The following is a 25,734-nucleotide window of genomic DNA, read 5'->3' on the forward strand; positions in this document are numbered from 1 at the left end:
CTAGGGATAGGTGTGTCACCTTATTGTGATGCGGCGGCAATCGCCTTGACACCCAGGGTCTAGGGTTATGTGTTCTGGTCTATTGTGATGCGGCGGCGATCACCTTGAAACCCAGGGTCTGGAGATATATGTTCCGCGCTATTGTGATGCGGCGGCGATGTCCTTTAAACCCAGTTTCTAGGGATATGTGTTCCGCCCTATTGTGATGCGGCGGCGATCGTCTTCAGACCCCGGGTCTAGGGATATGTATTCCGCCTTATTGTGATGCGGCGGCAATCGCCTTGACACCCAGGGTCTAGGCATATGTGTACCGCACTATTGTGATGCGACAGCCTTGATACCCAGGGTCTAGGGAAAGATGTTCTGTGCTTATTGTGATGCGGAGGCAATCCTCTTGAAATCCAGGGTCTAGGGTTATGCGTTCTGCCCTATTGTGATGCGGCGGCCATCGCCTTGAAACCCAGGGTTTAGAGCTATATGTTCCTCCCTATTGTGATGCGGCGGTGATGTTCATTAAACCCAGGGTCTAGGGATATGTGTTCCACCCTATTGTGATGCGGCGGCGATCGCCTTCAGACCCAGGGTCTAGGGATATGCATTCCGCCTTATTGTGATGCGGCGGCAATCGCCTTGACACCAAGGGTCTAGGGTTATGTGCTCTGCCCTATTGTGATGCAGCGGCGATCGCCTTGAAACCCAAGGTCTAGAGATATATGTTCCGCCCTATTGTGATGTGGCGGCGATGTCCTTTACACCCAGGGTCTAGAGATATGTGTTCCACCCTATTGTGATGCGGCGGCGATCGTCTTCAGACCCAGGGTGTAGGGATATGTATTCCGCCTTATTGTGATGCGGCGGCAATCCTCTTGACACCCAGGGTCTAGGGATATGTGCTCTGCACTATTGTGATGCGACAGCGACAGCCTAGATACCCAGGGTCTAGGGAAAGGTGTTCTGTGATTATTGTGATGTGGCGGCAAACGCCTTGAATACCAGGGCCTAGGGTTATGTGTTCTGCCCTATTGTGATGTGGCGGTGATCGCCTGGAAACCCATTGTCTATAGCTATATGTTCCGCCCTATTGTGATGCGGAGGCGATGACCTTTACACCCAGGGTCTAGGGATATATGTTCCGCACTATTGTGATGCGACGGTGACAGTCTTGAAACCTGGGGTCTAGGGAAAGGTGTTCCGCGCTATTGTGGTGCAGCGGCAATTGCCTTGAAAATTATGGTCTAGGGATAGGTGTGCCACCTTATTGTGATGCGGCGGCACTCGCCTTGACACCCAGGGTCTAGGGTTATGTGTTCTGGCCTATTGTGATGCGGCGGCGATCACCTTGAAACCCAGGGTCTAGAGATATATGTTCCGCCCTATTGTGATGCGGCGGCGATGTCCTTTAAACCCAGTTTCTAGGGATATGTATTCCGCCTTATTGTGATGCGGCGGCAATCGCCTTGACACCCAGGGTCTAGGCATATGTGTACCGCACTATTGTGATGCGACAGCGACAGCCTTGATACCCAGGGTCTAGGGAAAGGTGTTCTGTGCTTATTGTGATGCGGAGGCAATCCCCTTGAAACCCAGGGTCTAGGGTTATGTGTTCTGCCCTATTGTGATGCAGCGGCCATCGCCGTGAAACCCAGGTTTTAGAGATATATGTTCCTCCCTGTTGTGATGCGGCGGCAATCGCCTTGAAACCCAGGGTCTAGGGTAATGTGTTCTGCCCTATTGTGATGCGGCAGCCTTGATACCCAGGGTCTAGGGAAAGGTGTTCTGTGCTTATTGTGATGCGGTGGCAATCCCCTTGAAATCCAGGGTCTAGGGTTATGCGTTCTGCCCTATTGTGATGCGGCGGCCATCGCCTTGAAACCCAGGGTTTAGAGCTATATGTTCCTCCCTATTGTGATGCGGCGGTGATGTTCATTAAACCCAGGGTCTAGGGATATGTGTTCCACCCTATTGTGATGCGGCGGCAATCGCCTTCAGACCCAGGGTCTAGGGATATGCATTCCGCCTTATTGTGATGCGGCGGCAATCGCCTTGACACCAAGGGTCTAGGGTTATGTGCTCTGCCCTATTGTGATGCAGCGGCGATCGCCTTGAAACCCAAGGTCTAGAGATATATGTTCCGCCCTATTGTGATGTGGCGGCGATGTCCTTTACACCCAGGGTCTAGAGATATGTGTTCCACCCTATTGTGATGCGGCGGCGATCGTCTTCAGACCCAGGGTGTAGGGATATGTATTCCGCCTTATTGTGATGCGGCGGCAATCCTCTTGACACCCAGGGTCTAGGGATATGTGCTCTGCACTATTGTGATGCGACAGCGACAGCCTAGATACCCAGGGTCTAGGGAAAAGTGTTCTGTGATTATTGTGATGTGGCGGCAAACGCCTTGAATACCAGGGCCTAGGGTTATGTGTTCTGCCCTATTGTGATGTGGCGGTGATCGCCTGGAAACCCATTGTCTATAGCTATATGTTCCGCCCTATTGTGATGCGGAGGCGATGACCTTTACACCCAGGGTCTAGGGATATATGTTCCGCACTATTGTGATGCGACGGTGACAGTCTTGAAACCTAGGGTCTAGGGAAAGGTGTTCCGCCCTATTGTGGTGCAGCGGCAATTGCCTTGAAAATTATGGTCTAGGGATAGGTGTGTCACCTTATTGTGATGCGGCGGCAATCGCCTTGACACCCAGGGTCTAGGGTTATGTGTTCTGGCCTATTGTGATGCGGCGGCGATCACCTTGAAACCCAGGGTCTAGAGATATATGTTCCGCCCTATTGTGATGCGGCGGCGATGTCCTTTAAACCCAGTTTCTAGGGATATGTATTCCGCCTTATTGTGATGCGGCGGCAATCGCCTTGACACCCAGGGTCTAGGCATATGTGTACCGCACTATTGTGATGCGACAGCGACAGCCTTGATACCCAGGGTCTAGGGAAAGGTGTTCTGTGCTTATTGTGATGCGGAGGCAATCCCCTTGAAACCCAGGGTCTAGGGTTATGTGTTCTGCCCTATTGTGATGCAGCGGCCATCGCCGTGAAACCCAGGGTTTAGAGCTATATGTTCCTCCCTGTTGTGATGCGGCGGCAATCGCCTTGAAACCCAGGGTCTAGGGTAATGTGTTCTGCCCTATTGTGATGCGGCGGCGATCACCGAGAAACCCAGGTTTTAGAGATATATGTTCCGCCCTATTGTGATGCGGTGGTGATGTTCATTAAACCCAGGGTCTAGGGATATGTGTTCCACCCTATTGTGATGCGGCGGCGATCGCCTTCAGACCCAGGGTCTAGGGATATGTATTCCGCCTTATTGTGATGCGGCGGCAATCGCCTTGACACCAAGGGTCTAGGGATATGTGCTCTGCACTATTGTGATGCGACAGCGACAGCCTAGATACCCAGGGTCTAGGGAAAGGTGTTCTGTGATTATTGTGATGTGGCGGCAAACGCCTTGAATACCAGGGCCTAGGGTTATGTGTTCTGCCCTATTGTGATGTGGCGGCGATCGCCTGGAAACCCATTGTCTATAGCTATATGTTCCGCCCTATTGTGATGCGGAGGCGATGACCTTTACACCCAGGGTCTAGGGATATATGTTCCGCACTATTGTGATGCGACGGTGACAGTCTTGAAACCTAGGGTCTAGGGAAAGGTGTTCCGCCCTATTGTGGTGCAGCGGCAATTGCCTTGAAAATTATGGTCTAGGGATAGGTGTGTCACCTTATTGTGTTGCGGCGGCAATCGCCTTGACACCCATTGTCTAGGGTTATGTGTTCTGGCCTATTGTGATGCGGCGGCGATCACCTTGAAACCCAGGGTCTAGAGATATATGTTCCGCGCTATTGTGATGCGGCGGTGATGTCCTTTAAACCCAGTTTCTAGGGATATGTGTTCCGCCCTATTGTGATGCTGCGCCGATCGTCTTCAGACCCAGGGTCTAGGGATATGTATTCCGCCTTATTGTGATGCGGCGGCAATCGCCTTGACACCCAAGGTCTAGGCATATGTGTACCGCACTATTGTGATGCGACAGCGACAGCCTTGATACCCAGGGTCTAGGGAAAGGTATTCTGTGCTTATTGTGATGCGGAGGCAATCCCCTTGAAACCCAGGGTCTAGGGTTATGTGTTCTGCCCTATTGTGATGCGGCGGCCATCGCCTTGAAACCCAGGGTTTAGAGCTATATGTTCCTCCCTGTTGTGATGCGGCGGCGATGGCCTTTAAACCCAGGGTCTAGGGATATGTGTTCCGCACTATTGTGATGCGACGGCGACAGTCTTGAATCCCAGGGTCTAGGGAAAGGTGTTCCGCCCTATTGTGATGCAGCGGCAATCGCCTTGAAACTTATGGTCCAGGGATATGTGTTTTGCCTTATTGTGATGCGGTGACAATCACCTTGAAACCCGTAGTGTAGGGTTATGTGTTACACCCTATTGTGATTCGGCGGCGATTGCCTTAAAACACAGGGTCTAGGGTTATGTAGGACATAGATTGAATACCTAAGAATTGAGCTGGATTCAATGCAGGGTTGTCTGGGCTACCGGCGGAGAAAGTGAATGATTTCAGGCTGACATTACAGCACTGCCTTGCTAAGGGAAAGGTGACTTTGCATCAGTTGCAGTAAGTGGTGGGACAGTTGAATTTTGCACTGCGCATAATCCAAATGACACACCCTTTCTCCCGCTCCCTTGCATAGGCTATGTCAGGACTTAAGGGGTAGCACCATTGTACCAGACCATAAGTTTCAAGGCGATTGCCGCTGCACCACAATAGGGCGGTACACCTTTACCTAGACCCTGGGTTTCAAGACTGTCGCTGTCGCATCACACTAGTGCGGAACACTTATCCCTAGACCCTGGGTTTAAAGGCCATTGCCGCCGCATCACAATAGGGCAGAACATATAGCCCTAGACCCTAGGTTTCAAAGCGATCGCCGCCGCATCACAATAGGGCAGAACACATAACCCTAGACACAGGGTTTAAAGGCGATTGCCGCTGCATCACAATAAGCACAGAACACCTTTCCCTAGACCCTGGGTATCAAGGCTGTCGCTGGTACATCACAATAGTGCAGAACACATATCCCTAGACCCTGGGTGTCAAGGCGATTGCTGCAGCATCACAATAAGGTGGAATACATATCCCTAGACCCTGGGTCTGTAGGCGATCGCCGCCGCATCACAATAGGGTGGAACACATATCCCTAGACCCTGGGTTTAAAGGACATCGCCGCCACATCACAATAGGGCGGAACATATATCTCTAGACACTGGGTTACAAGGCGATCGCCGCCACCACACATTAGGGCAGAACACATTACCCTAGACCCTGGGTGTAAAGGCGATTGCCGCCACATCACAATAAGGCGGAACACATATCCCTAGACCCTGGTCTAGGGATATGACCAGGAACAGGAAAAAAGCATTGTGACTGGGCGGACCAAGCAATTGTGCATGTTCGTGGAACTTTTGCGTGCTCGCAGGAATGTTTACTGTTTCGCGTGTCTACGCAAATTTCACCCAACCCTAACACCCAGGGTCTAGAGATCTGTTCCGCCCTATTGTGATGTGGCGACGATCGCCTTGAAAGTCATGGTCTAGGGATATGTGTTCCGCCATATTGTGATGCAGTAGCGATTACCTTGAAACCTATAGTCTAGGGTTATGTGTTCCTCCCTATTGTGATACGGTGGTGATCGCCTTGAAATGCAGGGTCTAGGATTATGTGTTCTGCCCTATTATGATGCGGCGGTGTCTGCCTTGACACCTAGGGTCTAGGGATGTGTGTTCCGTCCTATTGTGGTGCAGCAGCGATCGCCATGAAACCCAGGGTGTAGGTATATGTGTTCCGCCCTATTGTGATACGGCGGCGATCGCCTTGAAACCCAGGTTCTAGGGATATGCTTTCCGCACCATTGTGATGCAATGGCGACAGCCTTGAAACCCAGGTTCTAGGGATATGTGTTCCGCCTTGTTGTGATGTGGTGGCAATCGCCTTGAAACCCAGGGTCTAGGGTAATGTGTTCTGCCCTATTGTGATGCAGCGGCTATCACCTTGAAACCCAGGGTCTAGAGATATATGTTCAACCCCATTGTGATGCGGCGACAATCGCCTTCAGACCCAGGGTCTAGGGATATGTAGTCCGCCTTATTGTGATGCGGCGGCAATCGCTTTAACACCCATGGTCTAGTCATATGTGTTCCTCACTATTGTGATGCGACAGCGACAGACTTGATACCCAGGGTCTAGGGAAAGGTGTTCTGTGCTTATTGTGATGCGGCGGCAATCGCCTTGAAACCCATTGTCTAGAGATATATGTTCCGCCCTATAGTGATGCAGCGGCGATGTCCTCTAAACCCAGGGTCTAGGGATATGTGCTCTGCACTATTGTGATGCGACAGCGACAGCCTAGATACCCAGGGTCTAGGGAAAGGTGTTCTGTGAATATTGTGATGTGGCGGCAAACGCCTTGAATACCAGGGCCTAGGGTTATGTGTTCTGCCCTATTGTGATGTGGCGGTGATCGCCTGGAAACCCATTGTCTATAGCTACATGTTCCGCCCTATTGTGATGCGGAGGCGATGACCTTTACACCCAGGGTCTAGGGATATATGTTCCGCACTATTGTGATGCGACGGTGACAGTCTTGAAACCTAGGGTCTAGGGAAAGGTGTTCCGCCCTATTGTGGTGCAGCGGCAATTGCCTTGAAAATTATGGTCTAGGGATAGGTGTGTCACCTTATTGTGATGCGGCGGCACTCGCCTTGACACCCAGGGTCTAGGGTTATGTGTTCTGGCCTATTGTGATGCGGCGGCGATCACCTTGAAACCCAGGGTCTAGATATATATGTTCCGCCCTATTGTGATGTGGCGGCGATGTCCTTTAAACCCAGTTTCTAGGGATATGTATTCCGCCTTATTGTGATGCGGCGGCAATCGCCTTGACACCCAGGGTCTAGGCATATGTGTACCGCACTATTGTGATGCGACAGCGACAGCCTTGATACCCAGGGTCTAGGGAAAGGTGTTCTGTGCTTATTGTGATGCGGAGGCAATCCCCTTGAAACCCAGGGTCTAGGGTTATGTGTTCTGCCCTATTGTGATGCAGCGGCCATCGCCGTGAAACCCAGGGTTTAGAGCTATATGTTCCTCCCTGTTGTGATGCGGCGGCAATCGCCTTGAAACCCAGGGTCTAGGGTAATGTGTTCTGCCCTATTGTGATGCGGCGGCGATCACTGAGAAACCCAGGGTCTAGGCATATGTGTACCGCACTATTGTGATGCGACAGCCTTGATACCCAGGGTCTAGGGAAAGGTGTTCTGTGCTTATTGTGATGCGGAGGCAATCCCCTTAAAATCCAGGGTCTAGGGTTATGCGTTCTGCCCTATTGTGATGCGGCGGCCATCGCCTTGAAACCCAGGGTTTAGAGCTATATGTTCCTCCCTATTGTGATGCGGCGGTGATGTTCATTAAACCCAGGGTCTAGGGATATGTGTTCCACCCTATTGTGATGCGGCGGCGATCGCCTTCAGACCCAGGGTCTAGGGATATGCATTCCGCCTTATTGTGATGCGGCGGCAATCGCCTTGACACCAAGGGTCTAGGGTTATGTGCTCTGCCCTATTGTGATGCAGCGGCGATCGCCTTGAAACCCAAGGTCTAGAGATATATGTTCCGCCCTATTGTGATGTGGCTGCGATGTCCTTTACACCCAGGGTCTAGAGATATGTGTTCCACCCTATTGTGATGCGGCGGCGATCGTCTTCAGACCCAGGGTGTAGGGATATGTATTCCGCCTTATTGTGATGCGGCGGCAATCCTCTTGACACCCAGGGTCTAGGGATATGTGCTCTGCACTATTGTGATGCGACAGCGACAGCCTAGATACCCAGGGTCTAGGGAAAGGTGTTCTGTGATTATTGTGATGTGGCGGCAAACGCCTTGAATACCAGGGCCTAGGGTTATGTGTTCTGCCCTATTGTGATGTGGCGGTGATCGCCTGGAAACCCATTGTCTATAGCTATATGTTCCACCCTATTGTGATGCGGAGGCGATGACCTTTACACCCAGGGTCTAGGGATATATGTTCCGCACTATTGTGATGCGACGGTGACAGTCTTGAAACCTAGGGTCTAGGGAAAGGTGTTCCGCCCTATTGTGGTGCAGCGGCAATTGCCTTGAAAATTATGGTCTAGGGATAGGTGTGTCACCTTATTGTGATGCGGCGGCAATCGCCTTGACACCCAGGGTCTAGGGTTATGTGTTCTGGTCTATTGTGATGCGGCGGCGATCACCTTGAAACCCAGGGTCTGGAGATATATGTTCCGCGCTATTGTGATGCGGCGGCGATGTCCTTTAAACCCAGTTTCTAGGGATATGTGTTCCGCCCTATTGTGATGCGGCGGCGATCGTCTTCAGACCCAGGGTCTAGGGATATGTATTCCGCCTTATTGTGATGCGGCGGCAATCGCCTTGACACCCAGGGTCTAGGCATATGTGTACCGCACTATTGTGATGCGACAGCCTTGATACCCAGGGTCTAGGGAAAGATGTTCTGTGCTTATTGTGATGCGGAGGCAATCCTCTTGAAATCCAGGGTCTAGGGTTATGCGTTCTGCCCTATTGTGATGCGGCGGCCATCGCCTTGAAACCCAGGGTTTAGAGCTATATGTTCCTCCCTATTGTGATGCGGCGGTGATGTTCATTAAACCCAGGGTCTAGGGATATGTGTTCCACCCTATTGTGATGCGGCGGCGATCGCCTTCAGACCCAGGGTCTAGGGATATGCATTCCGCCTTATTGTGATGCGGCGGCAATCGCCTTGACACCCATTGTCTAGGGTTATGTGTTCTGGCCTATTGTGATGCGGCGGCGATCACCTTGAAACCCAGGGTCTAGAGATATATGTTCCGCGCTATTGTGATGCGGCGGTGATGTCCTTTAAACCCAGTTTCTAGGGATATGTGTTCCGCCCTATTGTGATGCTGCGCCGATCGTCTTCAGACCCAGGGTCTAGGGATATGTATTCCGCCTTATTGTGATGCGGCGGCAATCGCCTTGACACCCAAGGTCTAGGCATATGTGTACCGCACTATTGTGATGCGACAGCGACAGCCTTGATACCCAGGGTCTAGGGAAAGGTATTCTGTGCTTATTGTGATGCGGAGGCAATCCCCTTGAAACCCAGGGTCTAGGGTTATGTGTTCTGCCCTATTGTGATGCGGCGGCCATCGCCTTGAAACCCAGGATTTAGAGCTATATGTTCCTCCCTGTTGTGATGCGGCGGCGATGGCCTTTAAACCCAGGGTCTAGGGATATGTGTTCCGCACTATTGTGATGCGACGGCGACAGTCTTGAATCCCAGGGTCTAGGGAAAGGTGTTCCGCCCTATTGTGATGCAGCGGCAATCACCTTGAAACTTATGGTCCAGGGATATGTGTTTTGCCTTATTGTGATGCGGTGACAATCACCTTGAAACCCGTAGTGTAGGGTTATGTGTTACACCCTATTGTGATTCGGCGGCGATTGCCTTAAAACACAGGGTCTAGGGTTATGTAGGACATAGATTGAATACCTAAGAATTGAGCTGGATTCAATGCAGGGTTGTCTGGGCTACCGGCGGAGAAAGTGAATGATTTCAGGCTGACATTACAGCACTGCCTTGCTAAGGGAAAGGTGACTTTGCATCAGTTGCAGTAAGTGGTGGGACAGTTGAATTTTGCACTGCGCATAATCCAAATGACACACCCTTTCTCCCGCTCCCTTGCATAGGCTATGTCAGGACTTAAGGGGTAGCACCATTGTACCAGACCATAAGTTTCAAGGCGATTGCCGCTGCACCACAATAGGGCGGTACACCTTTACCTAGACCCTGGGTTTCAAGACTGTCGCTGTCGCATCACACTAGTGCGGAACACTTATCCCTAGACCCTGGGTTTAAAGGCCATTGCCGCCGCATCACAATAGGGCAGAACATATAGCCCTAGACCCTAGGTTTCAAAGCGATCGCCGCCGCATCACAATAGGGCAGAACACATAACCCTAGACACAGGGTTTAAAGGCGATTGCTGCTGCATCACAATAAGCACAGAACACCTTTCCCTAGACCCTGGGTATCAAGGCTGTCGCTGGTACATCACAATAGTGCAGAACACATATCCCTAGACCCTGGGTGTCAAGGCGATTGCTGCAGCATCACAATAAGGTGGAATACATATCCCTAGACCCTGGGTCTGTAGGCGATCGCCGCCGCATCACAATAGGGTGGAACACATATCCCTAGACCCTGGGTTTAAAGGACATCGCCGCCACATCACAATAGGGCGGAACATATATCTCTAGACACTGGGTTACAAGGCGATCGCCGCCACCACACATTAGGGCAGAACACATTACCCTAGACCCTGGGTGTAAAGGCGATTGCCGCCACATCACAATAAGGCGGAACACATATCCCTAGACCCTGGTCTAGGGATATGACCAGGAACAGGAAAAAAGCATTGTGACTGGGCGGACCAAGCAATTGTGCATGTTCGTGGAACTTTTGCGTGCTCGCAGGAATGTTTACTGTTTCGCGTGTCTACGCAAATTTCACCCAACCCTAACACCCAGGGTCTAGAGATCTGTTCCGCCCTATTGTGATGTGGCGACGATCGCCTTGAAAGTCATGGTCTAGGGATATGTGTTCCGCCATATTGTGATGCAGTAGCGATTACCTTGAAACCTATAGTCTAGGGTTATGTGTTCCTCCCTATTGTGATACGGTGGTGATCGCCTTGAAATGCAGGGTCTAGGATTATGTGTTCTGCCCTATTATGATGCGGCGGTGTCTGCCTTGACACCTAGGGTCTAGGGATGTGTGTTCCGTCCTATTGTGGTGCAGCAGCGATCGCCATGAAACCCAGGGTGTAGGTATATGTGTTCCGCCCTATTGTGATACGGCGGCGATCGCCGTGAAACCCAGGTTCTAGGGATATGCTTTCCGCACCATTGTGATGCAATGGCGACAGCCTTGAAACCCAGGTTCTAGGGATATGTGTTCCGCCTTGTTGTGATGTGGTGGCAATTGCCTTGAAACCCACGGTCTAGGGTAATGTGTTCTGCCCTATTGTGATGCAGCGGCTATCACCTTGAAACCCAGGGTCTAGAGATATATGTTCCACCCCATTGTGATGCGGCGGCAATCGCCTTCAGACCCAGGGTCTAGGGATATGTAGTCCGCCTTATTGTGATGCGGCGGCAATCGCTTTAACACCCATGGTCTAGTCATATGTGTTCCTCACTATTGTGATGCGACAGCGACAGACTTGATACCCAGGGTCTAGGGAAAGGTGTTCTGTGCTTATTGTGATGCGGCGGCAATCGCCTTGAAACCCATTGTCTAGAGATATATGTTCCGCCCTATAGTGATGTAGCGGCGATGTCCTCTAAACCCAGGGTCTAGGGATATGTGTTCCGCCCTATTGTGATGCGGCGGCGATCTTCTTCAGACCTAGGGTCTAGGGATATGTATTCCACCTTATTGTAATGCGGCGGCAATCGCCTTGACACCCAGGGTCTAGGGATATGTGTTCCACACTATTGTGATGCGACAGCATTGATACCCAGGGTCTAGGGAAAGGTGTTCTCTGCTTATTGTGATGCGGCGGCAATCGCCTTGAAACCCTGGGTCTAGGGTAATGTGTGCTGCCCTATTGTGATGCGGCGTCAATCGCTTTGAAACCCAGGGTCTAGAGCTATATGTTCCGCCCTATTATGATGCGGCGGCGATGGCCTTAAAACCCAGAGTCTAGGGATATGTGTACCGCACTATTTGTGATGCGACGGCAATCGCCTTAACACCCAGGGTCTAGGGATATGTGTTCCACACTATTGTGATGCGACAGCGACAGCCTTGATACCCAGGGTCTAGGGAGAGGTGTTCTGTGCTTATTGTGATGCGGCGGTAATCGCCTTGAAACCCTGGGTCTAGGGTTATATGTTCTGCCCTATTGTGATGCGGCGGCAATCGCTTTGAAACCCAGGGTCTGGAGCTATATTCTCCGCCCTATTTTGATGCGGCGGCGATGGCCTTTAAACCCAGGGTCTAGGTATATGTGTTCCGCCCTATTGTGATGCGGCGGCGAGGTCCTTTAAACCCAGGGTCTAGGGATATGTATCCCGCCTTATTGTGATGCGGCAGCAATCCCCTTGACACCCAGGGTCTAGAGATATGTGTTCCGCACTATTGTGATGCGACAGCGACATCCTTGATAGCCAGGGTCTAGGGAAAGGTGATCTGTGCTTATTGTGATTCGGCGGCAATCGCCTTGAAACCCTGGGTCTAGGGTTATGTGTTCTGCCCTATTGTGATGCGGCGGCGATCGTTTTGAAACCCAGGGTCTAGAGCTGTATGTTCCGCCCTATTATGATGCGGCGGCAATGGCCTTTAAACCCAGGGTCTAGGGATATGTGTTCGGCACTATTGTGATGCGAAGGCAATCGCCTTGACACCCAGGATCTAGGGATATGTTTTTCACACTATTGTGATGCGACAGCGACAGCCTTGATACCCAGGGTCTAGGGAAAGGTGTTCTGTGCTTATTGTGATGAGGCGGCAATCGCCTTGAAGCCCTGGGTCTAGGGTTATGTGTTCTGCCCTATTGTGATGCGGCGGCGATTGCTTTGAAACCCAGGGTCTAGAGCTATTTGTTCCGCCCTATTGTGATGCGGCGGCGATGGCCTTTAGACCCAGGGTCTAGGGATAAGTGTTCCGCCCTATTGTGATGCGGCGGTGATGTCCTTTAAACCCAGGGTCTAGGGCAGAGGTCTTCAAACTTTTTGATGCCGAGACCCCCTTGTAAAACCTTTTTAATCTTAAGGACCCCCTTCCAACAAACGTTTCTAGAAACTGGTACTCCTCAACATCAACAACTATCGACAACCATAAATGCACCTGTTAGACCTCATCACATCCATCCATCCATCCATCATTCATCCACCCACACTTTCACACATCCATCCATCCATCCTTCATCCAATCATCCATCCATCCACCCTTTCAACCATACATCCATCCTTCATCCATCCACCCTTTCATCCTTACATCCATCCTTTACCAATCCACCCTTCCTTCCATCCATCCATCCATCATTCATCCACCCACCTTTTCACACATCTATCCATCATTCATCCATGCAACATTTTATCCATCCATACATCTATCCTTCATCCACCCACCCTTTCATCCTTCCATCCATACATCCATCCTTTCATCCATACATCCACCCTTTCATCCTTCCATCCATAGATCCACCCTTCATCCATCCACCCTTTAATCCATACATCCATCCCTCATTCACACACCGTTTCATCCATCCATCCACCCATCATTCATCCACCCACACTTCCACACATCGGTCCATCCATCCATCCTTCATCCATCCACCCTTTCATCCTTACATCCATCCTTTACCCATCCACCCTTCCTTCCATCCATCATTCATCCACCCACATTTTCACACATCCATCCATCATTCAACCATGCAACCTTCTATCCATCCATACATCCATCCTTCCTCCATCTACCATTTCATCCTTCCTTCCATCCATACATCCGTCATCTAGCCACCCTTTCATCCATCCATTCACCCATCATTCATCCACCCACTTTTTTCACACATCCATCATTCATCCATGCAACCTTTTATCCATCCATACATCCATCATTCATCCATCTACCGTTTCATCCTTCCTTCCATCCATCAATCCTTCATCCATCCACCCTTTCATCCATCCATCCATCCTTCATCCATCCACCCTTCCATCCATCCATCCATCCATCCATCATTCATCCACCCACTTTTTCCACACATCCATACATCCATCCTTCATCCATCTACCGTTTCATCCTTCCTTCCATCCATCTATCCTTCATCCATACACCTTTTCATCCATTCATCCTTCGTCCATTCACCCTTTCATCCATCCATCCATCCATTCACCCTTCATTCATCCACCCACCTTTTCACCCATCCATCCATCCATCATGATCCATGCAACCTTTTATCCATCCATACATCCATCCTTTATCCATCCACCCTTTCATCCATTCATCCACCCACCTTTTCTGTGCCTCTCTCATGGGGGAAGGGCGTGGGGGGTGGGGGGGTCAGTATCTCTCCGTGTCTTCTTCCCTCATTCTCTCTCATGGGAGGGCATCTCTGTTCCTCCTTGCTGGGGGCGGGGTTGGGCGGACAGGCTGTAACAACATCTCACCTAAAGAACAGACTCTCAGGCACATTTCTCCCGCACAGGCGCCAAGTATGAGGGTTTGTGCTTTGTGCTTTGTGCTTTACAGCCTCCTCCCCCAGCCACCCTCCCCTGCCCCCCATCCCTTCCCGTCCTCGGCTTAAACACCTTCAGGGACACACACAAAGCCGCACCCTTACTTCACAGGTCTTTAAAAGACCTTTTACTTTTAATGAGGTTTTGTTGTTTTTCACAGCTGGGTGTGAATTAGGGTGAGCACCCTCAATCAGCCCGCCGCCACTAAGGCAAACTGACAATCTGCGACCCCCTTCCCGGGACACCACGACCCCCCTGGGGGTCGCGCCCCACAGATTGAAGACCCCTGGTCTAGGGATATGTGTTCCACCCTATTGTGATGCGGCGGCGATCGTCTTCATACCCAGGGTCTAGGGATATGTATTCTGCCTTATTGTGATGCAGCAGCAAACGCCTTGACACCCAGGGTCTAGGGAGATGTGTTCCACACTATTGTGATGCGACAGCGACACCCTTGATACCCAGGGTCTAGGGAAAGTTGTTCTGTGCTTATTGTGATGCGGCGGCAATCGCCTTGAAACCCTGGGTCTAGGGTTATGTGTTCTGCCCTATTGTGATGCTGCGGCGATCGCTTTGAAACCTAGGGTCTAGGGATATGTGTTCCGCCCTATTGTGATGCGACGGCGATGGCCTTTAAACCCAGGGTCTAGGGATATGTGTTCCGCACTATTGTAATGTGACGGCCACAGTCTTAAAACCCAGGGTCTAGGGAAAGGTGTTTCGTCCTATTGTGGTGCAGCGGCAACCGCCTTGAAACTTATGGTCTAGGGAATTGTGTGTCGCCCTATTGTGATGCGGTGGCAATCACCTTGAAACCCATAGTGTAGGGTTATGTGTTCCACCCTATTGTGATTCGGCGGCGATTGCCTTGGTAGCACCATTGTACCAGACCATCCAGCGAGGTCTAGCAGGACATGCTCATCTGGAAGAAATTTCTGCACGATTTCAATGGTAGGGTGGTGTGGTCTATCCTGCCCAGATCCAGTCCCAAGTAGGGGTTGATGACCGACGTGGCGGATAATGAGGGTTTCGGTGCAATTCTGGGGTCTGAATGGATAGTGCAGCGCTGACCAGTCTGGTAGATAGAATCAGTGCTCACAAGTAACATAAGCTTCCTGAGCTCTTTCCAATCTTTGTGGCACTGTTCGTGTGGCTTTAACAGTTGGGAGATCAGTCTGTAAAATTCTGGTCAGATAACAATGTGGTGGTGGAATGCATTAACAATCAAGCGGCAAGGTGCAAAAATATTCTGCGAATATTAAAGCAGATTGTATTACAGTGTATGAAATTGAATGAACTCTACAGAGGCAGGTACGTGCCGGGTATATTAAATCATGCTGCTGACTCATTATCTCGTTTCTAGGCCGGGGCAGTAAATCCTGTTCCGCTCGCGGAATTTGCAAAATGTGGGTAATTTCACGTTCCATGGAGAATGCGGAATTGCCAAAAATTCCGTGACTCACAGCTTCGCGGAAGTTTTTTGCTTGTTTGTGCTTTCAAAATGTGTGTTCACAATATATTTCCACCAGTACATGCAAACAGCTTTCGCGAACAGGAAAAAGCATTGTGAACGGGCGGACCAAGCAATTGCGCATGTTCGTGGAACTTTTGCGTGCTCGCAGAGAATGTTTACTGTTTCGCGTGACTACGCAAATTCCACCCACCCCTAAAACCCAGGGTCTAGAGAAATGTTCCGCCCTATTGTGATGCGGCGACGATCGCCTTGAAACTCATGGTCTAGGGATACGTTTTCCGCCCTATTGTGATGCAGAAGCGATCGCCTTAAACCCTATAGTCTAGGGTTATGTGTTCCTCCCTATTGTGATGCGGTGGCGATATCCTTGAATTCCAGGATCCAGGATTATGTGTTCTGCCCTATTGTGATGCGGAGGTGTCCGCCTTGACACCCAGGGTCTATGATGTGTGTTTCGTCCTATTGTGGTGCAGCCGCGATCGCCATGAAACCCAGAGTCTAGGTATATGTGTTCCGCCATATTGTGATACGGCGGCGATCGCCTTGAAATCCAGGGACTAGGGATATGCGTTCCGCACTATTGTGATGCGACGGCGACTGCCTTGAAACCCAGGATCTAGGGATATCTGTTGCGCCTTATTGTGATGTGGCGGCAATCGCCTTGAAACCCAGGGTCTAGGGTAATGTGTTCTGCCCTATTGTGATGCGGCAGCGATCGCCTTGAAACCCAGGGTCTAGAGATATATGTTCCGCCCTATTGTGATGCGGCGGCAATGTACTTTAAACCCAGGGTCTAGGGCTATGTGTTCCACCCTATTGTGATGCGGCGGCAATCGTCTTCAGACCCAGGGTCTAGGGATATGTATTCCGCCTTATTGTGATGCAGCGGCAATCGCCTTGACACCTAGGGTCTAGGAATATGTGTTCTGCACTATTGTGATGCGACAGCCTTGATACCCAGGGTCTAAGGAAAGGTGTTCTGTGCTTATTGTGATGCTGCGGCAATCGCCTTGAAGCCCAGGGTCTAGGGTTATGTGTTCCGCCGTATTGTGATGCGTTGGCGATCGCCTTGAAACCCAGGGTCAAGAGCTATATGTTCCGCCCTATTGTGATGCGGCAGCGATGGCCTTCAAACCCAGGGTCTAGGGATATGTGTTTCTCACTTTGTGATGCGACGGCTACAGTCTTGATACCCAGGGTCTATCGAAAAGGTGTTCTGCCCTATTGTGGTGCAGCGACACTCTCCTTGAAAATTATGGTCTAGGGATATGTGTGGGTCGCCCTATTGTGATTCGGCGGCGGTTACCTTGAAACCCAGGGTCTAGGGTTATGCAGCACAAAGATTGAATTCCTAGGAATTGAGCTGGATTTAATGCAGGGGTGTCTGGTCTATCGGCGTAGAAAGTGAATGATTTTAGGATGGCATTACAGCACTGCCTTGCTAAGGGAAAGGTGACTTTGCATCAGTTGCAGCAAGTGGTGGGACAGTTGAATTATGCACTGCGCATAATTCAAATGACACACGCTTTCTCCCGCTCCCTTGCACAGGCTATGACAGGACTTAAGGGGTAGCACCATTGTACAAGACCATCCAGCGAGGTCAAGCAGAACATGCTCATCTGGAAGACATTTCTGCACGATTTCAATGGTAGGGTGGTGTGGTCTAGCCTGCCCAGGTCCAGTCCCAAGTTGGGGTTGATGACCGTCGTGGCGGGTAGTGAGGGTTTCGGTGCAATTCTGGGGTCTGACTGGATAGTGCAGCGCTGGCCAGGCTGGTAGATAGAATCAGTGCTCACAAGTAACATAAGCTTCCTGAGATCTTTCCCATCCTGGTGGGACTGTTCCTGAGGCTTTAACAGTTGGGAGATCAGTCTGTAAAATTCTGGTCAGATATCATGGCAGTGGTGGAATGCATTACCAATCAAGCGACCAGATGCAAAATTATTCTGCGAATATTAAAACAGATTGTATTACGGTGTATGAAATTGAATGAACTCTTCAGAGTCAAGTACGTGCCGGGTATATTAAATCATGCTACTGACTCATTATCTCCTTTTTAGGCCTGGGCAGTAAATTCTGTTCCGCTCGCGGAATTTGCGAAATTTGGGTAATTTCACGTCCATGGAGAACGCGGAATTGCCAAAAATTCCGTGAGTCACAGCTTCGCGGAATTTTTTGCTTTTTTGCACATTCAAAATTTGTGTACACAATATATTTCCACCCGTACATGCAAACAGCTTTCGCGTAGAGGAAAAAAGCATTGTGAACGGGCGGACCTAGCAATTGCGCATGTACATGGAACTTTTGCCTGCTCGCAGAGAATGTTTACTGTTTCGCGTGACTACGCAAATATCACCCACCCCTAAAACCCAGTGTCTAGAGATATGTTCCGCCCTATTCTGATGCGGCGACGATCGCTCTGAAACTCATGGTCTATGGATACGTGTTCCGCCATATTGTGATGCAGTAGCGATCGCCTTGAAATCTATAGTCTAGGGTTATGTGTTCCTTTCTATTGTGATGCGGCGGTGTCTGCCTTGACACCCAGGGTCTAGGGATGTGTGTTCCGTCCTATTGTGGTGCAGCGGTGATTGCCATGAAACCCAGGGTCTAGGGATATGCGTTCCGCACTATTGTGATGCGATGACGACAGCCCTGAAACCCAGGGTATAGGGATATGTGTTCCGTCTTATTGGAATGTGGGGGGAATCACCTTAAAACCCAGGGTCTAGGGTAATGTGTTCTACCCTTACGTGATGCCGCGGCGATCGCCTTGAAACCCAGGGTCTAGAGATATATGTTCCACCCTATTGTGATGCAGCAGCGATGTCCTTTAAACCCAGGGTCTAGGGATATGTGTTCCACCCTATTGTGATGCCGCAGCGATCGCCTTCATACCCAGGGTCTAGGGATATGTATTCCTCCTTATTGTGATGCGGCGGCAATCGCCATGACACCCAGGGTCTAGGGTTATGTGTTCTGCCCTATTGTGATGCGGCGGCGATCGCCTTGAAACCCAGGGTCTAGAGATATATGTTCTGCCCTATAGTGATGCGGCGGAGATGTCCTTTAAACCCAGGGTCTAGGGTTATGTGTTCTGCCCTATTGTGATGCGGCGGCGATTGCTTTGAAACCCAGGGTCTAGAGCTATATGTTCCGCCCTATTGTGATGCGGCGGCGATGGCCTTTAAACTCAGGGTTTTGGAATAAATGTTCCACACTATTGTGATGCGACAGCAACAGTCTTGAAACCCTGGATTTAGGTAAAGGTGTTCCACCCTATTGTGGTGCAGCGGCAATTGCCTTGAAACATATGGTTTAGGGATATGTGTGTCGCTATATTGTGATGCGGTGGCAAACACCTTGAAACCCATAGTGTAGGGTTATGTGTTCCATCCTATTGTGATTCAGCGGTGGCGATTGCCTTGAAACCCAGGGTCTAGGGTTATGTTGCACAAAGATTGAATTCCAGGAATAGAGCTGGATTCAATGCAGGGGTGTCTGGGCTACCGGCGTAGAAAGTGAGTGATATCAGGATGGGATTACAGCACTGCCTTTCTAAGGGAAAGGTGACTTTGCATCAGTTGCAGCAAGTGGTGGGACAGTTGAATTTTGCACTGCGCATAATCCAAATGGCACACCCTTTCTCCCACTCACTTGCACAGGCTAAGGGGTAGCACCATTGTACCAGACCATCCAGCGAGGTCAAGCAGGACATGCTCATCTGTTAGACATTTCTGCACGATTTCAATGGTAGGGTGGTGTGGTCTAGCCTGCCCAGGTCCAGTCCCAAGTTGGGGTTGATGAACGACGTGGCGGGTAGTGAGGGTTTCGGTGCAATTCTGGGGTCTGAATAGATAGTGCAGTGCTGGCCAGGCTGGTAGATAGAAATAGTGCTCACAAGTAACATAAGATTCCTGAGCTCTTTCTCATCTTTGTGGCACTGTTCGTGTGGCTTTAACAGTTGGGAGATCAGTCTGTAAAATTCTGGTCAGATAACATGGCGGTGGTGGAATGCATTAACAATCAGGCGGCCAGGTGCAAAATTATTCTGCAAATATTAAAACAGATTGTATTACAGTGTATGAAATTGAATGAACTCTTCAAAGTCAAGTACGTGCCTGGTATATTAATTCATGCTGCTGACTCATTATCTCGTTTTTAGGCCTGGGCAGGAAATTCTGTTCCGCTCGCGGAATTTGCGAAATGTGGGCATTTTCACGTTCCAAGGAGAACGCGGAATTGCCAAAAATTCTGTGAGTCACAGCTTCGCTGTATTTCTTGCTTGTTTGCACTTTCAAAATGTGTGTTCGCAATATATTTCCACCCGTACATGCAAACAGCTTTCGCAAATAGGAAAAAAGCATTGTGAGCGGGCGGACCAAGCAATTGCGCATGTTCGTGGAACTTTTGCGTGCTCGCAGAGAATGTTTACTGTTTCGCTTGACTACGCAAATTTCACCCACCCCTGAAACCCAGGGTCTAGAGATATGTTCTGCCCTATTGTGATGCAGCGACGATCGCCTTGAAACTCATGGTCTAGGGATACGTGTTCCGCCCTATTGTGATGCAATGGCGATTGTCTTGAAACCTATAGTCTAGGGTTATGTGTTCCTCCCTCTTGTGATGTGGTGTCGATCGCCTTGAAATCCAGGGTCTAGAATTATGTGTTCTGCCCTATTATGATGCGGCGGTGTCCGCCTTGACATCCAGGGTCTAGGGATGTGTGTTCCGTCTAATTGTGGTGCAGCGACGATCGCCATGAAACCCAGGGTCTAGGTATATGTGTTCTGCCCTATTGTGATACGGAGGCGTCACCTTGAAACCCAGGGTCTAGGGATATGCGTTCCGCACTATTGTGATGCGATGGTGACAGCCTTGAAACTCAGGGTCTAGGGATATGTGTTCCACCTTATTGTGATGCGGCGGCAATCGCCTTGACACCCAGGGTCTAGAGTTATGTTTTCTGCCTTATTGTGATGCGGCGGTGATGTTCTTTAAACCCAGGATCTAGGGATATGTGTTCCGCCCTATTGTGATCCAACGGCAATCGTCTTCAGACCCAGGGTCTAGGGATATGTATTCTGCCTTATTGTGATGCGGCAGAAATCGTCCTGACACCCAGGGTCTAGGGATATGTGTTCCGCACTATTGTGATGCGACAGCGACAGCCTTGATACCCAGGGTCTAGGGAAAGGTGTTCTGTGCTTATTGTGATCGCCTTGAAACCCAGGGTCTAGGGTTATGTCTTCTGCCCTATTGTGATGCGGCGGCAATCGCCTTGAAACTCAGAGTCTAGAGCTATATTTTCCGCCCTGTTGTGATGTGGCGGCGATGGCCTTTAAACCCAGGGTCTAGGGATATGTGTTCTGCACTATTGTGAGGCAATGGCGACAGCCTTGAAACCCAGGGTCTAGGGAAAGGTGTACCACTATATTGTGGTGCAGCGGCAATTGCCTTGATACTTATGGTCTAGGTATATGTGTGTCGCTCTATTGTGATGCAGTGGCAATCACCTTGAAGCCCATATTGTAGGGTTAAGTGTTCCACCCTTTTGTGATTTGGCGGCGATTGCCTTGAAACCCAGGGTCTAGTGTTATGTATTCCGCCCTATTGTGATGCAGCGGCGATCTCCTTCAGAACCAGGGTATAGGGATATATCTTCCACCCTATTGTGAAGCGGCGGCGTTCGCCTTGAAACCCAGTGTCTAAAGTCATGTGTACCGCCCTATTATGATGTGGCGGCGATTGCCTTCAAACCCAGGGTCAAGGGTTATATGTTCTGCCCTATTGTGATGTGGAGGCAATTGCCTTGAAAGCCTAGGTCTAGGGTTATATGTAGCCCTATTGTGATGCAGCTGCGATCACTTGAAACCCAGGGTCTAGCGTTATGTGTTCCACCCTATTGTGATGTGGTGGTGATCCCCTTGAAACCCAGGGTCTAGGGTAATGTTTTCCTACCATTTGTGATGCGGCGGTGATCGCCTTGAAACGCATGGAATAGGAATATGTGTTCCACCCTATTGTGATTCCGCCTCGATCTCTTTCAGACCCAGGATCTAGGTATATGTGTTCCGCCTTGTTGTGATGCGACAGCATTCACCTTGAAACCCAGGGTCTAGAGATATATTTTCTGCCCTATTTTGATGAAGCGGTGATCACCTTGAAACACAGGGTCTAGGGATATGAAAGTGACACAAACTCCATATTGAAATAACTGCACCTGCGTTGAAAATACCTGAAAATCATGTAGCCACTGCCAATGAACGGCTGCCCACACTCGTCTAAGCAAAAGAACTGTATCAAATACAATGTATTTAAATTATATATCAATAAACTGGGTGGAATAAAATCGTTAGAAAATAAATTATGGGCGGGAACTTGATCAATACAAGTCAATGAAGAATGATCTCATCTTAGTATGGTGTGATGACCTCTCCTCGTCTTTCTGACCAATCACTGTAGGGGAAACACATAGATTTGCAACAGTTAGGGGTGGTACATTGCCCTGGAAATGGTGTAACTATAGTAGGTTAGTTAGAGAATTTCTCCGACTAGTCCAAGTAGCTGACCTGTCACTGACCCAATGCATGCTATAAGAGATCGAGAGAAGAGGTGCTGGCGGAGCACTCTCTAAGAAGAATCGAGGTGTTTGTGGGAAAAATTATCGATTACCCTGTCTGGGTACCAAAATTGGCTAGAGAGGGATGTGACGCTGGCGTTGCACTTAGCGAAGGTCACCTGTCCTGATCTGCACCTGTATTATCCCGTGGGCACCTGATTAGTCTGGAGCCCTGTCTTTTGTCCCAGTACGTTGCCTGGATTGGTCCTTGCACCATTCTAGATAAAAATAATCCATGTGGTATGTCCTTGTGCTAATTCCCTTTCTCACCCTTCCCAGGTACCAGTGTCTACAGTTGTTACTGTGATTTCTTACAAACTTTTTATCTTATTTATCATATTCTTACTAATGAAATGTATGGTCTCCTTAATTTGGATGTAGACTCACCAACACTTTGATAGATAAAGCCTTTAAAACTTCTCCAATGTCTTTGGTTATTGCAGGAAAGGTAACATTGTTTAATACTACTTATTTATCCTAACATCCTTTTTGATCCCTAGGACTTATAGCCAAAGTGACAAGGATTGGTAAGTAATGGTTTACACATATCAGTCCTAAAAGGACTCAAGGTACAGATAGGCTATTAATAGTACAAAGCAGGACTACTAGTTGAAAGTGTGAATGTTTATAGGCCCAGGTGAGTATGGTAAATTGTGCTAGTGGTCCCACGCGCTATCAGTATACTTTTCTGGTAGCAGTATGATGGTTAGGGATTAGTTAAAAATAGGTTGTTAGTTGCGTATTGATTCTCTTGATTTTAATGTACTAACCAAAAACCCATTCGTATTGTTAATTGTTGTTTGGAAAATTGCGAGCTATTGAATAGAGCGTGGTAAATGAAAGCCACACTGCAGTGAGGTTACTTGCCTTGATGGAATAAGTGCGGAAAGTTAGGTAAAACTTGAATCACTGATTAGGGATTATTTTTCTGTTATAAAAGTGAAAGCGATTGTTAGCAAAGGATTTCGCTGATGAAACTTTGGTCTCATATCACCTAGAAAGGGTAATTCTAAAGGAGTACCAGGTTCTTTTTGCTTAAGTGAAGAGTAAACAGAAGGTTGTTTTTCATCACAGTGCATGAAGAGTAGATGGAATTCGGTTACTCGTTGTGAACGAAATTATCTTTTCTTTTGAATTTACTCAAATCAGGAACAGTAACAAATGTTTTCATGTTGTCAATTAAAGAAATGTGTAATTGAAAAGAAAAAAGAAATGAAGTTGTTGTGTTACCTTGCAAAGGAGGAATAGTCGCAGGTGCTGCACTAACGTTATAGTGGCCCACGCAGGGATTGGTAGAAACAGCGGGTGTGTAACCATGAGAAAATTGTAAAGAAGGGGTGAGTGCAGAGAGTGAGATTCACGTCAAAAAATGCTGCACAATCATTGGTAAACGCTGCTTGTAAGTCAAAATCACATTGGTCAGAAAAAATACGAGACGCACTGGTATTTGAGAAATATTTCTGCACAGTAGACAAAATAAAATAATTAAATTAATCAGAAATTCGTAGAAAATTAAACAGCGGTATATGTGGCATTTAGATTCAGCAATTGTAGGAAATTGTCCACATAGAATATATTTAGGTTTTGCCGTGAACAGTGTATTAGAGGAAGACCACATAACATGTATGGAGAAAAGAGAAAAATGTTGTTTATGCAGAAAATCAAGAATAACTTTAAAAAGCATAAACCAGTGAAAACGAGAGAAGGAATTATTATTCCACCACCAAAAACGCCTGCATAATACATGATAGTAGAAAGAGGCTATCACACTTGTGTGTGGTTAGAAAAATTGGATAGAATATGCCAAAGACGATATCATATTAGCATTTCCAGAACATGGTACATTTAATGGTAGAATATTGCACAATTTGAGAACTCGCAAGAACGAAATAGACCCCAGACCAAAATTAACGCAATATGAAGCTCTAGAAGAGTGGGAGACAGAAGCTTTTGAGCGAGACAGATCTCAAGGTGACAGAAGTTTTAGCAGATTTTATCCCAGATTTCCAAAAGATACTCGAGATAAACAAATAAAACAATGGAGACAGTCTATGCTAGTGGAAGGATTATATCCTGTCTTTGCCACAGAAGAACCGACTGGTAGTAATAGTACTGAGAAAACAAAACGTTTAATGACTAGTGGTGGTGATTCGGATGCTGATTATTTAGAGGATTTGTTAATGAAAAATCCGCCACCTTACCAAGAAGAACCCATAGAGTTACTCTTAGTGCTCCATTCCTACAACCACCGTTGGTTCCACAGATTATACAAGTCCTGAAGCCCTGATAATACCTGTAGCTATCGGTCCCGTAGTTCCTCTATATAAGCACTCTAGTCCTAAAACTCCCGTGCAGTAGGCCCAGAGGAATTAGATCAATGGACCCGAGACATAGAGAAGCCAAAATCACTACCAAAGATATTGTACATATTTAAATTAAGAGTAGAGTTGGAAGAAATGGTAGCAGGGAATGTAGAATTGGAAAGGTTAAATTCTTTTAACGAAGATTAATTGTTGTTTATATGCAGAAGTATTACTCGAAACCTGAAAATATATCATGAAAAATTATTGAATTTGACATCTGAAATGGGAATTGACATTGGCAAATCAAAGGTATTAGAGAAACCGTATAGTGCTAAATTTTCTGACAAGGATTTAGAAAACAGAAATGTGTCAGGACGTAAATTGCAGATAAAGGTTTTGATGTCGTTGTTGCAAATATGGGGAGATTTAGACAAATGGAATGCTAGATGAACAAAGAAAAAGGAAGAGGCACAGGGAAATAAAACTACATCTGAGTATTTACTAAAAGAAGCAGAAAAAGTCGAAAGGTAGTGTCTAATGAGAGAAGTGCCATGAGGAGGTTATGTACATGTCCCATGGTCCCGACAAGGTATTTTTTATCATTTATTAATGACTTCCCAAAGTTTAGAGAAAAACCTGTTGAATGGTACCAGCAAGTTGTAAGGTTTGTGAAGGTTTTAAAGGTACTATTAAAAGATTTAAATGGGTTGTTTGACATTGTTGCTCCAGCTGATTTGTGGACCGAGTGTAAAATTACAGTAGTTTGGCCGAATGATGAATACCCAAGAGACTCAAAGACCGGAGCCCCATCAGAAGCGGTAATGAAAAAGTATAATCAGATGATAATTTACGTAAAGAAAAGATACCACCAAAAGAAACAGATTGTACTAAGATATACAGAACTACTCAAAATAATGATGAACATTAGGAACGCCTATTGCAGGTATTTAAACAGTACAGTGGTTTAGAAAAGATTGATAATAAGGACATTGTTGTAAT

This window comes from Lissotriton vulgaris, chromosome 2_2, assembly GCF_964263255.1.
Source record: "Lissotriton vulgaris chromosome 2_2, aLisVul1.2, whole genome shotgun sequence".
NCBI lineage: Eukaryota > Metazoa > Chordata > Amphibia > Caudata > Salamandridae > Lissotriton > Lissotriton vulgaris.